The 17313-nt window shown below is 34.9% G+C and overlaps 1 pseudogene; it reads right to left on the bottom strand.

The window, feature by feature from the left end:
• Positions 1-3791: 3791 nt before the first annotated feature.
• LOC132298775 (anthocyanidin 3-O-glucosyltransferase 2-like) lies at positions 3792-5721 on the bottom strand (annotated as a pseudogene).
• Between the last annotated feature and the right edge of the window lie 11592 nt (positions 5722-17313).

Here is a 17313-nt window from a genome sequence, read left to right as displayed (position 1 = left end):
AAGGAAGTCTTAGAGGATCTTCCTCCCCAGCCTTAGACAATGAATGGGATCAAAGTTGTAAGGTTTCTTTTGTAACAGACGGTGTATATTAAGTGAGACAATGTTGTATAAAGTTGGTTCAGTTACGTCCCTATTGTGTACTAAATGTTATTACAGACTTTGAGGCTTTAAAATTGCAACATAAGTATTTTACCTGTTTATATTTCATATATGGTATTATGATGGGAATGGATAGGTGGATGTGTGTGTTGAAGTTTACAGGGATGTTTATGTCTATGAGACCATTGTTATCTATGTGGTGTGTTCACAATCCGAACTTCGATATTGGGGCGTGACAGGACCCATATTGTATAACATTCCTCCTTGGGTCCACAAATTTAAACTAAAAAGATGCTTTGTTAAAACCTTGCTAGAAAAAACCCAGTGGGATAAAAATCTAGCAAAGGAAAATGAGTACAATATTCTTGTGTATGTGAAAATGGTATTGCATAGGTTAAAACTGCCTCATTAAAACCTTGCTAGGAAAACCCAGTGGGACAAAACCTGAGTGAAGGAAAAAAAGTACAGTATGCTAATACCTTTCTAATCATTGCTCCCTTTTATATGCATATTTGTTGCATTACTTCAGAAAATCTTTGAGTTTTAATATTGTGCATGAGTTTCTTGAATGTTGTACCATAGAGCTCAATTACATGCACTACTGGCATGCTTCATGAGTTGCGAGAATCTTGAAGTGATTTGAAGAAGTTTGTAATTTATTGTTTGCTTCATAGATCGCCTTGATATAGTAGTGTTGCTACAAGTTAATCAGTATTTTGTTTGTGATCAAGCTTTATGTGGATTCAGAAATATAACCTGTATCTGCATATTCAACTAACTGAATTTGTCAAAGTAAAAATAAAAATGTGATTAAATCCATTATAGGAGAATATGTCTCCTTTTTCAAGACCAGGTACTTGAGAGAAACTTTGCACTACTAGTCATGCTTTGTATCTTAATTTCCCTCGTTCATTATAGTACAAATATTCATTTACACACTTATTACCTTTAAGTGTCTGGACAATAGGTCCAAGTATTTTTTAAATTCTGTCTGCATTATTTCTTTTCACTTTGACCAATCATTTTACATTGATGTTTTTGACATTCAGGATCCTTATTAGTGTCATAATATCAAGAGCAACTTTAATTTAAAATATATATTGTCGAAAATATTTTTCTTTTCACTATAATTTATTGAGATCTCATCATTGTCAGGTACATATGCCTCTTCAAGGGCATGTGTCTCATTAAGAACAATTAGTTCATTATATTTAGGTACTTAGGCCTCATTAAGGGCCTTTGCCCTATTAGGAGCTATTTGTTTAGAAAATCTAGATTGATCAATCATTTTGTTGTTTTATTTATGAGAGTGGCATCTTCAAGAGTGCCAATTTCTTTATGTACCTTTTCATTTTATTGTTCTCTTTAGAGTGGCATCTCTAGGAGTGCCAACTCTTTTATGCAATTTTTCTTATGCCTTCCTCTTCGGAAATAGTATCTTTTGCACCAACAGGTTTACCATGCTTTAGGTGTATTTTAGATGTATTTGTTGCAATATTGATGGATTTTCTTATATGGATATTAATCCTAATTGGAAACTTTGCAACTAGCATATAATTACTTTCTTGATGCCACTGAACATTCAAAAAGATTTTATCTAGTCTTCTAGTTGCGACATTTCTCCCCCTAATAGTGAGAAAATTACAAAAATTTCCTTAAGGATATCATCTTTTAAAGATGTAAGATATCTTATATAAAGAAAATTCAAACAAGTGCATTGTGTAAGAAATATAGCTTTATCATTTATTTTCTGGGCTTAGTCATTGCATTAGTCAGATTCATGCCCTTTAAATATGCAATATCCATACTAATTTAAAAGAAATATAGATGAAAATACACTGAAAATAACACACTAGTTATTATACGATAAAAGAAACACACCAGCAACAATACAATAAAAGAAAACTAACACACCAACTATAACACAACAAAAGAAAAATAACACACTAGTGATAAAAAGATGATGGTCTTTAATTGATGTGGACATCTCCATCACCAATCAAATGATCAATTTTGCCACTTGGATCTTCAAAGAAATCTGAAACGTCAAAATGAGCAATGTCCAATGGCTTACATATTTTTGCAACATTTGTTTCAATTTCTTTCCCTTTTCCTTTTATTAAGGCTTGATAAAGATTGACTAAATGCTTAGGCGTTCGATAAACTTGTGACCAGTGCCCATTCATGCCACACCAATAACAAGCATCTTCATACTTCTTAGAATGTTTATCTTGTAAACCTTTCATTTTTTTTTGCTTGTTATCAATTGTATTCCTCTCCCGGTGGTTCGGTGAGTGGTTCCTTCTGGGAAACATCGAGGAATGATAACCACCATAGTTATGATAATTATTTCTACTACGACCACGACCATGTCCACGACCGTGAAATGAGGATGTATTTATTTCAGGTAATGGATCCAATCCGGTCGGACGGGACTGGTGGTTTTTTTAATAAACGTTCATTTTTTTGTTTGGTCACCAATAAGCATGGAATCAACTCCGAATACTTAGTGAACCGACACTCTCAATTTTGCTACTGGAGGACCACGTTCAAGGCATGGAATGTGGAGTAAGTTTTTTCCAACATGTCCTCATCAGTAATATTTTCTCCATATAACATTAATATGGAGAATTATATTAAGGCCGAATTATATTCGCTCACACTTTTGAAATCCTGCAATGCAAGTGGATCCAGTCATATCTAGCCTTTAGAAGGATTACGGTCATTTGGTGCTCATATCGTTCCTTCAAATTTTTCCAGAGTGTGAGTGGATCTTTAACCGTTAGGTACTCACTTTTTAATTCCTCACGGATATGACGCCAAAGGAAAATCATTGACTTTGCCCAATTTTGCAGAGATGCTGCATTTCCTAATTGTATTTTCGAGATTCATTGGATCCAAGTGGATCTCAGCATCAAGGATCCACGATAAATAATTCTTGCCCGAAATATCAAGGGCAACAAATTCAAGCTTTGTCAGATTCGACATTCTCGGAATACCTTTGGTGTGAGAAAGAAAAATAGAGTTTTTGCCTGAAATATCAAAGGCAACAAATTCAAGATTTGTCATATTTGACATTCTCGGAATACCTTTGGTATGAGAAAGAAAAATAGAGTTTTCTTCTCACTTAGTTAGAGCGCCGTGTTGATAATGTGTCATAAATATATAAATAAAGAAATATATAAAATATATAGTGAGACAACACAATATAAAGAAATATATAAAATATATAGTGAGGGTAAGAAAGGAGATAGTTTTATTCACTGAAAGAGATACCCAATACAATACTCCGCCACACATATTTATAGATACATTGCCGCATTACACTCATCAATTACATCACTCAACCAATTACTTGGTCGCATGTCACCGGACCAATTACCTGCTTACAAATAATAAGTCCAACATAGCATATATGCATTACTAAGACTAGTCCCACAGTCCTTTAGCATTCACACCAATCACAACCCTGGATTCTCACCGCCACAATTGCTTATACTCATTTGATTTCGACGCCTTCATCTTGCTCCAATCAGGTGTTTAAACGTCACTCCAATCAAATGCTTGTATATGCAGCAGCATACCAATCGGAGAAACGCACGTCATAATACCAATTCCATCAATATACATATTGTAAAGTGATGGGTGGTGGACCCATATTATATAACAAATACAATACCATTAGCAATAATTGATTTATATATGTATATATATATATACACACACACATCCTATCTAAGTGGATGGCCCATGTTAATATCATTTGTTATTAAAACAAAACAGGTGAATTTGATAACTCATTATAGATCTAACTGTCTGTTTTGGATTTACTTCACAAACAGCTCATGTAGAACCTTATTCCAGTAGAAAAGAAGCTAAGACCAGCGTAGTTCTTGCATCGAGAGGCATGATCAACGGATTTTTAAGACTCGAACACCATATTCTTAATCATGTCCTCAATCAGACGTCCCAGAGAAATGTGGGATGACCCACCCTCCATCATGGCTTTTCTGGCCTTTTCTTTCATCTCATTCACTTTCTTCCTAATTTCCCCATCGTCTGTCATAACCTTTCTTATCCCGGTCTCTATCTCCTCTGCCGTCAAGGGCACTTGATCCTGAGATCTCCCCTATAGTCCATTTTGATCTCCACCGCTAACCCCAACTCTTTGACCATCTCAAAAGCGTTCAATTGCTGCTCTGCGTACAGAGGCCATGCCGCCATGGGCACTCCACACCACATGCTCTCCAATGTAGAATTCCACCCGCAGTGTGACACAAACCCTCCCACCGCCGGGTGTGACAGCACTGCCACTTGTGGCGCCCAACCAATCACTTTTCCCATCCCTGCCGTCCGTTCCAAGAATCCCTCCGTCAGGACTTCCTCTGGATTCTCGTATTCCCTTGGTAGCGCTACCTTCCCCTTTGGTGGAGGCTGACGCAGGGACCACAAGAAACGGTGACCACTCCTCTCCAGTGCATCGGCAATCTCTTTCACTTGCTCCTTTCCGAAGCTTCCCAAACTCCCAAAGCACAAGAACACCACTGATGACTGTGGCTGATCGTCAAGCCACTTCATGATAGCGTCAGATTGGTGGCTCCCCTCACCACCCTTGAGGTTGAGTACGGGTCCCACCGAGTAGATTGGCGGGGTCTTACCATCTGATAGGGACTTCACTGCATGGGATTCTAGCTCCATGAACGTGTTGACCATGATGCCCTTAGCCCTTCTGTACCTCCGGGCATGTGCTAGAAGCATGCTGGACTCACCTTGGTTGTCCAGCACAACAGATGGCAAGACCTTAGTTGGAACTGAATTGGCAAAACATGGAACTGACAACTCAGTATCGGAGTCCTTGAACTGAGTAATGTCTTTGTTTTGGTTGTCTTGGATGGCCTGGAGATGGAACACGAGGCCAAGACAACCAGCTGTGGACGTGAAGTAGACGTAGGTTGGGACCCCCAACTTGTCAGCCACATCGATCATGCAGGTGCAAAACATGTCCACCACGAACCCGGCAAGTCTAGGGGTCCAGATTCCAACAGCAGCATCTCTCAGTTGAGTCTTGTGGGCTTCTACAAGGGCGGTAGGAAAGTGGACACCGGACTTGGACACGAGTTCTGAATTTGATTTGTCTTGAGGAAGTTCCACAAAACGTATGCGTGAGTTGGCGTCTTCAGACATTGATTGGGTGTAAATCATTGTCTTGGTATCAAAGGGAAGCTTCATTATGATGACTGTAATGAAGAGCCGTTCGTCACGACGGATGAGGAGGTTGGCCATCTCCAGTGCTGATGCAAGGTGACCGACTCCGGGTGAAGGGATGAATAAAAGCTCTACTTTGTTCATGTTATCTCTAATTTGTTCTTTTTTTTTTGCAGCAATTCATATATATAGGCCACGGACCATTGAATATACATGTTTTCTTGGGGATCAAGAATGCAGTGATATTTACCGAAAAAAAAGAAAAAAAAAAGAATGCAGTGATGTAATGGCTTTGCTGGCGGAGAAAAAAACGCAGAGACCTTCTAGAGAGGATGTCGATAATTCAAGCTCCATGTATAAAAAATAAAATAAAAAATACTCTTTTTAAGTATGCCCTTTTCAAGTATGTTCACTTAATCTTTGTCTTGTCAAACACGTGTATTTGTTTTTTTATACTAATTTGTGACTTTTGATACGAAGAATTCAAATGCCATATGTGCATTACGTAAATGCCCTTGATTGAATGGCCTAGATATAATAGTAACAAATATAATTGTGGCATCTATTCTAGGAAAAATGTTTTTATTTTATTTTCGGTTCTTTGAATATTTTAATTTCCATGTTTTTTTTGGCAAGCACCGTTTTTAAATGTTGAAGAAATTAATAATGTTAGTTCCAAACTATTAAATAGGGAGAAAAGCGATTTTGTTGGGGGAAAAGTTGAGTTTGCAATATGATCCTTGGATTATATTGTATGATGGCCACTATAGTGTGGATAAATTTTTTTATTCATCAGTGAGTAAGAGATTTCTAAGTATATATATATATACATATATATATATATACATACATATGAGTGTATTTGACTGATAAAAATCAAATATAAGCCAACGTAAATTCGAGGTGTGAGAACACAGACATTAGCCAAACCATGCTTATCAAGACCATGGATTGGTGTTCTACATATTAGATTAGGAATGATTTTTTGACCTAAGGAACAAAAGTTTTCTTAAAGTTGCATTTTCTTGAAGATAAAGTAAACCAAAATACTCTTTTTAACTTTTTAAGTATGTTCACTTAGAAGAAAAGGTGAGTGAAAGAAACTCTTTTTAAATATGTCTGCTTAATCTTTGCCTTGTCAAAGATTCAAAGTGTATTGGTTTTTTCTACTAATTTGTGACCTTTGATACGAAGAATTCAAATGCCATACGTAAATGCCCTTGATTGAATGGCCTAGATATTATCGTAACAATCTAACTGTCGCCTCTATTCTAGGAAAAATGTTTTTATTTTATTCTTGGTTCTTTGAATATTTTAATTTTCATGTTTTTTTTGGTAAGCACTGTTTTTAAATGTTGAAGAAATTGATACTGTACACTCTTAAATGGGGAGAAAAGCGATTTTGTTGGGGGAAAGGTGAGTTTGCAATATGATCCTCATATTATATTCTGTGATGGTCATTATAGTGTGGAGAAAATTTCTTATTCACCAGTGAACAAGAGATCATTTCTGAGTACGTACATATATATATCTATGTTAGATATTATTTTGTAATTGGCAATTATCGGAAACAAAATAAGTCCTTATTGAGTTATAATTCAAAGTTACTATATCGGGATCGACAGTGACTGCGAAATGGAAAGGTTGTTCCAAGTAACCATAACCGAGATTATTCGAGAAAACTAAGAACAACACATTAAGAAGGAATTTTAAAAGGTTAGGACACATTCTACACTTGGTATTTTTTTCAAAATCTTACCATACAATGTTTTCATCATTAGTGAATCAGGAAATTCAAGTCTGGCATACTTGAACCGGTTCAGGCCCTCTGAACCGGTTCAAGGTCTTTATTTGGCCTCGGAATAAACTTCTGTCATACTTGAACTAATTCAGCCCCTCTGAACCGCTTCAAGGAGTCCTGTTCACAATACAGTTTTCAGTTTCCTTTTCCTGATTTCTTTCCTAGTTGGTTTAAGATTCTACCAAGTCATATACACGAATTTTTTAAAATTTTCAGAGGGACTTGGACATTCTAAACTCTATATAAACCTTGTCATATACATAGGTTGATTCGACGGCTTTTGCATTATCAGTTTATTATTCTTAAAAGTCTTAGGAAGATTTTTGTATCAGAAAATCTTAGAGATTTTTCTGTTTGTCTTTCTAGAACACACACATATTCACATAGTGATTTTAGAATTATGTTGTTCAAATCCTGATCGTAATCATACAGTTGCATCTACATCAATGGGACAAAAGGAGATCTACTTCTACATCAAATCCAGAAGTTAAAGAACAGAAGTAAAAACGATCACACTTTGAAAGGGTTCGAGTATTCGAGGAGTGTTGTCTGATCTACCTACTACTCTTCTACAAAGATCAAGCATAAGCCTGAGGTCAAATTGTTATTAGACGAGGAGTCGCAAAGCCAGAGGATTGTCAACTATTTGGTGGTTTGCCGTGGTGTCACCAAATTTGTGTGCAAATTAGTGTGGCCAAGTTTTACATTTATAAATGCCACTACTACCGCTAACTAAAAATATAGCAAAGGTGAGTAGGGATCGTCCCAAGGGATTGGTGGGTCGTATTAGGTTGTGGAATCGAGATTAGGGTTAGTAGGTCGAGTGATCAAAAGATTGGTTGGTGGTTGAATTATACTAAGATGCAATTTAGACTAAAGTAAACAATTGAATGCAATAGAGGTAAAATAAGAGAGAAAGAGATCTTGGGGTTTAGAGATCACCACTAAGCATTGCTCTTCTACACCTTTAATGAATGATTAATGAGGGGGTAAGCATGTATTGTAACAAGGGTGTGTGTGTGTGGTTATTTTAACAAACATGAATGACCAATTAAGTATATATTATCTAGATAATACAATGAATAGCACAATATATCAAACTAAGTCATTAATTCCTCTTTAAGCTCACAATCCAAAAACATCACAAAATTAGAGAAATATGTCACTTGCATTCATAAGTATGGAACATCATACAAAAAGCATGGATTATCCTCTCATTTAACATCTAAACTACCACTACACTACAATTAAACTAATGATATGAATTTAAACTAATTAAATTAAGGGAGAGGCACAATCCATCAAGAAATGAGTATGAACCATCAAATAAACCACAAGAGCATTCCATTAAGCACTATGTCTTGACAATCTCTAGATCTATAGCATTAATACACATAGACATGCATCAAAAACACAAAATCTAGAGATAAGCACATGAACATCTATTTTAGCATACATGGACATATGAATAGAATGAAATGAACAATTGAAAGTATTAAACCACACAAATCATTGAACAAATAAGATCCATTTATATAAATATGTCAAAACATGTATCACAATACACATCCCCTTAAAAATACATAAATCAAGATGTAGAAAGCATGCTTAGGGCTAACTCTAGCCCCAAGAGGATGTCTAGCCACTCATGGATGGTATCCTCTAACCCTCAAGGGCTAACTCCATGGTAGAGATTGCTCCTCTTCTTGGTTGATAGAAGAACTCCAAGCTTGTGTCTCTAGCCTCCTCTCTTCTTTTCTTCCTCATTAAGATATAGAAATTGTGTCTAGTGTAGCCTCTTGTCTCCCTTTTTGTAAAAGTGGCTCATTTTCTATTTATAGGTAAGTCAAATGGCACCCCCAAATATCTAGGCTCGTGCACCAAGATTCCTTCCTTGGATATGAGACAACTTTTAATGAGCTGGAAATTGTATTTTCTCGGATTTGAAGAAGTTCGATCGATCGAACATGGCTGAGATCTATCGAATTTAGGTTGGATCGATCCTCAATGGCGGCGCCTTTTTGGATAAAGACAAATCTGAGATATTTGGAGATATTTTTGGGAAAGAGACAAAAGTGGTAGGTGGGATGGTACAAATGGATAAGGTGGAATCTTTTCGATCGATCTCCAAGAAAGTTAGATCGATCAAACTTTGTGGGATCTTTGAATAAGGACAACAGAGCTCAGATCTATCTTGAAGTGCTTAGATTGATGAACCTTCGATCGATCGAACATTTACTGAGATCGATTGAACTTGCTGATTTTGCACCACTTGCTTCCTTTTGCTCCCACTTTGCTCATTTCTTTGATTTATCTCAAGATTGCTTCAATTATGCTCTTATTTGGCTGAGTTAGATTATTTTGGGGATAAGTATCTGAAAAGAACAATAACACAAAATTAGTCTAAAGCGAAAAAATAAGATAGATAAAGTATCTAGAATGTTCAAGCTTAAGGGGTTTAAATGCGTACTTTTCAGCGCTCATTACTATTGATGTTTGGTAGAACGATAGGGTGTGAGTTAAAGTAAGTTCAGTGTCCTTTGTTTTAAGTATAGTGGATTGGTTTACTTTGGACTGTACCGTCCATGAGGTTTTTCCCACGCAAATAGTTGACGTATTTTACCTACGGGGGTTTTCTCGCTAAAAATCCTGGTGTCATCTCTAACTTTACTTTGCTTTATTTTATATTACATGATATTAATTTATTAATTGCTAAAATAAAAAAAGTTAGAAAAACACAAGCTCTGTTTTTAAAATAATCAAAATTTTCTAAATATTCCGCTATGTACAACTCACAAATTGGTATCAGATAAAGTTTTGTTTTTTATTTCAAAAATTGTATTAAAAATCATGTCTTATGCATTGAAAGAAGGTGGTTCTAATCAACTTGGTCCTTTATTTGAAGGCGATAATTACAATTTTTGGAAATCAAAGATGAGAGCCTATTTGCAAAATCCTGGTGGTAAAACTTGTGCAATAGTTGAATCTGGCTATACACCACCTACAGTAGATAAAACTGTGGATGGTAAAGGAGTCAAAGAGTTAAAAGATGCTTTCGCTTTTATTGCTATTGAAACTAAGCGTAATAATGCTAATGGCAAAACTTTATATGCAATTATTAATTCTGTTGTTCCACCTGAATATGCTAGAATTTCTGATTATAAAACTGCTAAAGAAGCTTGGGATATTTTACAGGTTACTCATGAAGGAACTTCAAAAGTGAAGTTGTCCAAAATTCAGGTGCTTTCTCATAACTTTGGAAACATCATGATGAAAGAAGATGAATCTTTTTCTAATTTTTATTCTAGTCTTCTTGAAATAATTTTTAAACTGCGTCACTTATGCTCTGTTCGTTAGGAAGGAGGAAAATTGGATGGAAGGGAGAGAATAAGTGAATGATGAGACATCCATAGGGAAGAGATTATGAACTTCCCTCATTTTGTTCGGTTGGATGGAAGAGAAGAGAAGAATCTACCAAATTCCTTTGTTCGTTATGAGAGAAGGGAGGATAGAATTTAAATTTATTTTTACTATTATACCCTACATTATTTTTTTTCTAGTTATCATCTTTATTACTTATTTGAACAATACCATTAATTTCACTACAATTTGTTGTTTAATTTATTTATATATACATATATATTTATATATACATATATAAATATATATATATAATCATATTTCATCATGAATAATAATAATATAAAAAAAGTACCCCACTATCTACTTGATAAATATTAAACAGGCTGATGGTTGATAAATATTAGACTGATGGTCGGCAAAACACTAGACAAGTGCATATATGTCTACTACAGTGAGCAATTGGTCAATCAAATATTTATTTCCTATTAAAATTGCACCATTTGTAGTCACATAAACTGCCTTCAACCATTTAAAATGACAAACACTTACCAAGATCAAAATTCCAAAAGACATAACTAAAATCCACCATTCTTATGAGAAAAAAAAAAAAAAAAACACATTAATGTCAAAGAATGAAAAAAGAGAAAAAAAATGGAAGAATAAATCCAGTGAAGTTAAAGAATCCAAAAGAGTTGGTTGAAGTTAAAGACTTCAAAATAATAATCATTCAAGGGTTGGTTGCATCATCCATCATCTTGTACAACAAATCCTTGCGTCTTTCAGATGGCACGGCAAAGAATGCACTTTTGTGAGTCTGACTTTTAATAAGAAATACCAATGCATCCAACTGAAGTTTCTCAGGCACCCTAATGTTTAACAATTCTGCAAACACTTCATCTTCTGAATAGTAACGTGGTCAAGCTCTCTCAGAAATAGCAATTCTTTTTTCTGCAATTGCAAGCCCTCTTTCCGCAACAAGATTTCCCTTCTCGATTGCCTCTACTACTTTGTTAATTCCACCTCTGATAACTTCACACTCTTTCTCAAATAAATTAATCACCAACTCCTTTCTTTTTGTGCCCCTTGAAGATGTAACAGCTTCTGAATTTGGTCGAGAAGATGCACTCATGGGAGAATTTTTTTCATTGTTGTTTAAATTTTTATTAGCTTGGTTCGAACTTCCATCTCGTACCCATCCTTGAACTTTTTCTTTTGCACTTATAGCACCATCACCATTAGCTCTATCTTTGGCAAAAAGATCAGACAATTTCTTATAAAATTTTATTTTAGTATGCCTCCATTTCGATGCTAATGGCTTTGCCTGCATAATATTTATAATAAATAAATAAATCATAACAACAATATTTGTTCTATAAATAATTTCACACCTCTATAAGGGCCTTCCAAACTTCGGGTTCTGCCTCGAACAATTTTGTTTCTGGACTCCATGAAAATCCATTTAAATTTTTGAATAGATCATAACATGTATTAAAGTTAAGTTTCAAGGTTTTCATCCCGTTTTTTATGTGGTCCTTATCAAATGGATAACCAATTTTTTCAGTGCATTTTTTTACGACATTTGAATATGCTGTAGAGGTCAACTCTATTACCATTTTCTTCTTGCTCCAACAATGCATCAATTAATACTTCATCCATTTCTTCTGTCCATCTTAGTGCATCCTTCTTATTTTCAGTTGCGTTCATATCTTTATTCATTTTCTTCATCATTTTCCAAGTCTGCATTTTTCAATGTCATATGAAAAATAAATATAAGAAACAATTAATCACATCAACAGATTAACACAAAAATTTCACCACATTAGAGAAGTCACACAGACTATAAAAATGTAGGAGGTTTTATTGCTCTACTAATACGACACCAATAGATATTAAAATAGTTAAACAGGAAAAAAAAATAAAAAAAATAAAAAAAAATTATGCTCCATGTCCTAAATAATCCTCCCACATGCTAGCTGCTATTGAATTCCTTATAGTTGCTCCTTCGATAGCATCTACTTCATTATTACTTGTATCAAAGTCTTGTCCATTGTTTAGATCAACATTAACGTGATCGCGATCAACTTCTGTAATCAATCTTTCATCCGGATCAACACCCATTAGATAATTATGAAGTATACAACAAACCAATACAATTTCTATCACGGTGTCAACTCCATAATGAGTTTCTACCCCACTTGAAATAATTGGAAATCTCTTTTTTACTACTCCAAATATTCTTTCAATTATATTTCGTAAAGAAGAATGTCGATGGTTAAATAACTCTTCCATATTCTCTGGTGTACGTGGTGAGTACTCTTTCAAGTGGTAGTGCACACCTCTATATGGTGTAATCAGCCCATTGTTTAGCATGTAACCTCCATCCACTAGATAATATTTACCTATAGCAAAAAGTAATAAAAAAATCATTTATTTGTTTAAAAATTTAAAACTATATATTATTGTCTTTGAATTACCTGTAGGGACTATTAGTTTATCTTGATGCTCTTTTAGTGCATTTTTAATTATCCTTGAGTCAGTTGCAGTTCCTTCCCAACTCGGTAAAACATACGTAAACTTCATGTCGAATGAGCATGCTGCTAAGACATTTTGTGTTGGGTAGTCTTTTCTTCCTCGATATCTCGGTGCATCTGTTTTAGACACTTTGACACGAATATGAGTTCCATCTATTGCTCCTACACAGTCCTGAAATTATTGAAAACACTTCTATAATTTTCATATGTGGATATAATAATGTGAATTAGTGGTTTAACATTATGTTACATTGAAATACGGATAGAATCTATTGCTGTTGAGTATTTCTAGTGGGACGTCTGAATCAATTGGTTGTTGTAGAAAAATTTCTTCTAATGTGATTATTGCTCTTAACACGTCATGGAAATGACGACTAATAGTGTCACTGGATCGGCAAAAAAAAAAAAAAAAATCGAATGGCACGATTTTTCACATTATGTGCTAATATATAGAGAAACTTAGCCACTTGCTCCTCGACTAAAGCATTTTTATTGTCCTTGAGGTGACCAGTGCCACGAAGTATATGGCACAACTTGGCAAATGCATGTGGCCCCATACGAATTATGTCACGACAATTTTCATTTGAAGCAAGTTTATTCATTAATTGTTCTCTTGCTCTTTGTTTGTTTTCATTGATGTCGTTGATAGGCCTATCTATATAATGTGAATGGAATACTTCTCCCATCAAATAAAGAGCATAAACAACATAACAAATTACTTGTACCGCTGCCATTCGCCGTCGTTGTTCCCAAGTATTCAATTGCCCTACGGTATCTTCCCACAAATTTTCTTCGCCACACTCATCTAAATTCTCCTCTTCATTCTCATCCCAATTATCATGTATATTTTCTCCAAAATTATCATTCCAATTATGTTCCTTGTCCATCTACCAAATAAATGTCACTTATATCTAAATAATTAGTGAAACAGTTATTCAAATCACACACAATGTTATAAAGGTAAAATGTTTAATTAATATATATATATATCTTTCTCCACAGTTATACAATTATTTAATATTTTTATTTATTTTTGTGAGGAGGACATACTATACAAAAGTAGCAGAGAGGTATACACATGTACAAACATGATAAATAATGAAAAACATGGAGTTAATAATCAATTGCCTTTATTGTGGGTTAATTTCTTATAGTCTTTACTTGTCAAATACTCTCTCTCTTAATTTTGAATAAATTTTATTGATGAACTTGGTGGATGGCCACATTTTTATCATCTATGACTGGCTTTGTGTCAACATGAGAACTGTTGCTGGGTAATTTTGTTAATGCACTGATCTTTAGAGATTTTGTCACTTGCCAATGACATGAAGAGTAACCATGATGATCATAGGTATTTAGATAATTAGATGTGATAGTGATTGATTTTTTCCTGGTGGTGTTTAATAGTTTGTTTTGTTTAGTTTTTCTATTGTTCTTGTTTTGAAGGTGTTGATTGCATCTATCCTGTTTAGGCTTAAGTGGATTTCGTAAGCAATGCGTAAGGTTTTCAGTTTTTTGTGCAAGTTTATTGGAAACTTCAAATTTCTTTATTCTAAGAAAAAGCTTAGAGATGGGAGCAGATTATTCTCTGCCTTGCCAGTTCAGCTTGCTAGCAAATTTAAGGATTAGTTTTTTATGGAATTGAGGATGTTTAATTTGAGTACCACATTCCTGAAACTATTTAGGCATTTGATGAATAATGAAAACCTACCCACAATTTTTGATGGATTTGCAGAAACATGAACACTTTAGGTTCTTGTGCCTTCCTAATTTATGCTATTTTCTATGATGATAGTTTCTGTACTGATTGTTAGAACACCAATTATTCAAGTTAATTTATGTAAGAACTACAGAAACATGATGGGGTTGCGATAATTTTCTACATTATACTAAAATATATGACTTGTAGAAACAAGCTCTTCTGCTATTGTGTTGAATTGTGTATTCAAGTATCTGTGATCAAGCCTGTCATCCTTAGATTTTTTAGGTATGTATAGGTGGTCAGAACAGTACAGGAATGCATCCGCATGTTTAAAGTGTTCTATGATCCCATATTGTAGATTATCTTAAAGTTCATATGCAACATAGCAAACAACAGATTAACATCCGAATTCAAAATTTTCACCTTGCATCAATAGCAATATATATATATATATATATAACACATGAATCAAATTTGCCTGTAAATATTGTCGATCTATGTATTTGTATAGAGAAGAGAAAGTGAAAGATAGAGCTTCTTACTTGCATGAGAGAGATCGCTGGAGAGAGTTCAATGTGAAGGTGAGTTTTTCTTGATAGCGATTTGCGTGAGACGAGATGTGTACAGGGTTTATTTTTTACTTTTTGGGAAGGATAATTATGATACCCCTCGGATCCGAGACACGGGTTGATCAGGCCCAGGCCCAAACTCGAGGGAAATATCAAACAATTAATATATAACCGAACATAGAATACAAGATAAAATAAATAATAATAATAAGCGGGAAGAAAACTAACTGAAATCCTCAAAATAAAATTATTGAAATCCGATAAATCCAAACTCCCAACTCCATAAGTAACAACTCGAGAATCCATCCAGTGGACCCCTTATTAAAAATCCCAAAAGAAACTAAAACATTTGAAATAGAAACTAAAGGTAAACATAGCAAAGATTCTTACGTAATCAGAGGAATGAGTGTCTGTATCTGCTCTAACCCTGGAACTGACGAACACCTGAAAAATAAAAGAGTAGGTCAGGCCCACATGCAAGTCCTATTCTACTATGATCCAAATAGTAATCCGATACGCAGATACATCCTAGGAAGACTCAACAATATCTAGAATAGTCCATATGTATATATATAGTACACACTATAGGACGCTCAGTAGTCCAGTAGGTCTGTCTCAGCCTGAGTAGAGATACCATGCAAATTGCACAATAATGTGGCCATGTGTACCTAGACCTACCAGGGAACAACACCTATGTCCAATTATCCATCCTAGGCAATATACGTGCCCTAACCATGGTCCTGAGCTTCAAACTCATACCATGGCATCATAAAAATACGTATATAAAATCCTTGTACTCCTAATACAAAATATCAACCATCTGTATTGTGGTTTAATATATGTATAACCAATCCATCCTAAAACCACCACAGGTCATTCTATCATTTTAATGATATGATATAATTATGAGATGAACTTAACCTTTTTGGTTAATCCATCATTAAATCCAGATTAGGTAAAACACAGTGTTTGAAAATAGTCCATACCCAGTACGCCACCATCCCATACCGGTGCATACCATCCTCCATTCAACACAGTTAACAAAAATAGCACCATATACATTTATTAACTATACTCCAGAACCAACATACAACCAATCTAATCTGTGTATGATTCAAATATATATCCAGTATATGATCTAGAAGTCACATTCTAGTCCTTTAAAATGTTAGAGTAAAACACAGCAACTAACTCCTCTAAAACAATACCATAACTTGATGCAATAACTAGTATAGTTAAACATCAATTAATTTCCATTTAAGCATACCTATATATTTTCCCAGAATATGTAATATATGCTTATACAACAGTTGAACCATGAACAACAGTTTAAAATTATGCTAAAAACCACAGTGCTTTATAGGAACAGCAAGCAATGTCAATATAAAAATCAACCTTCCACATGCAGTGTATTAACAAACTGTAGGTTATTTCATACTTTAAAATTAATACCAACATGCTTCCCAATCCTTTTAAAACTTTAGAACAGTTTAATAACCCATCCACAGCCCCTAGAACCACTCAGAAACCTTCCTACAAGCCAAACCGAACCCAAAACCACATAGAAACCAACATCAGAGATTGGAGCCGCCTCCTTCCACATTGGAGCCACCTCCAATGCATGTGGAGCCGGCTTAACCTCTTGTGGAGGCGGCTCCACCCTTGGGGTGAGCCGGCTCTACTCCATTGTGAGCCATTGCGCGTAATCTGATCATCTTCTTCGCCTCCGGTGAAGTTCAGAGGCTCTGTACAATTTTTATAACTTATTCTAGAGTTCAATTGATGTTCCAGAGTTAATTATAAGCATGATCACATCCCACATACATGAAAGATTTTCAGGTTTAAACATTAACGCAAACAGATTTTCAAGTGAGAACTACCTCCAACCAACGACAGAATTATGCAACGATTTAAAAATTGATACAAGCATAATTTCAAGATGAATTATGATAATTACTTAATCCATTTTAACGTTGGTTTAATCCCTGGAGTCATCCTAAACATGCACAGATCACGAATTAAAGGGAAGGAGAAGAATAATGA

This window comes from Cornus florida, unplaced genomic scaffold, assembly GCF_030987335.1.
Source record: "Cornus florida cultivar Cherokee Brave unplaced genomic scaffold, ASM3098733v1 CherokeeBrave_3.0.0_Hap2_Chr03, whole genome shotgun sequence".
NCBI classification, from domain to species: domain Eukaryota; kingdom Viridiplantae; phylum Streptophyta; class Magnoliopsida; order Cornales; family Cornaceae; genus Cornus; species Cornus florida.
The sequence above is the reverse complement of the archived record's forward strand: the minus strand, read 5'-3'. Positions and strand labels throughout refer to the sequence as shown.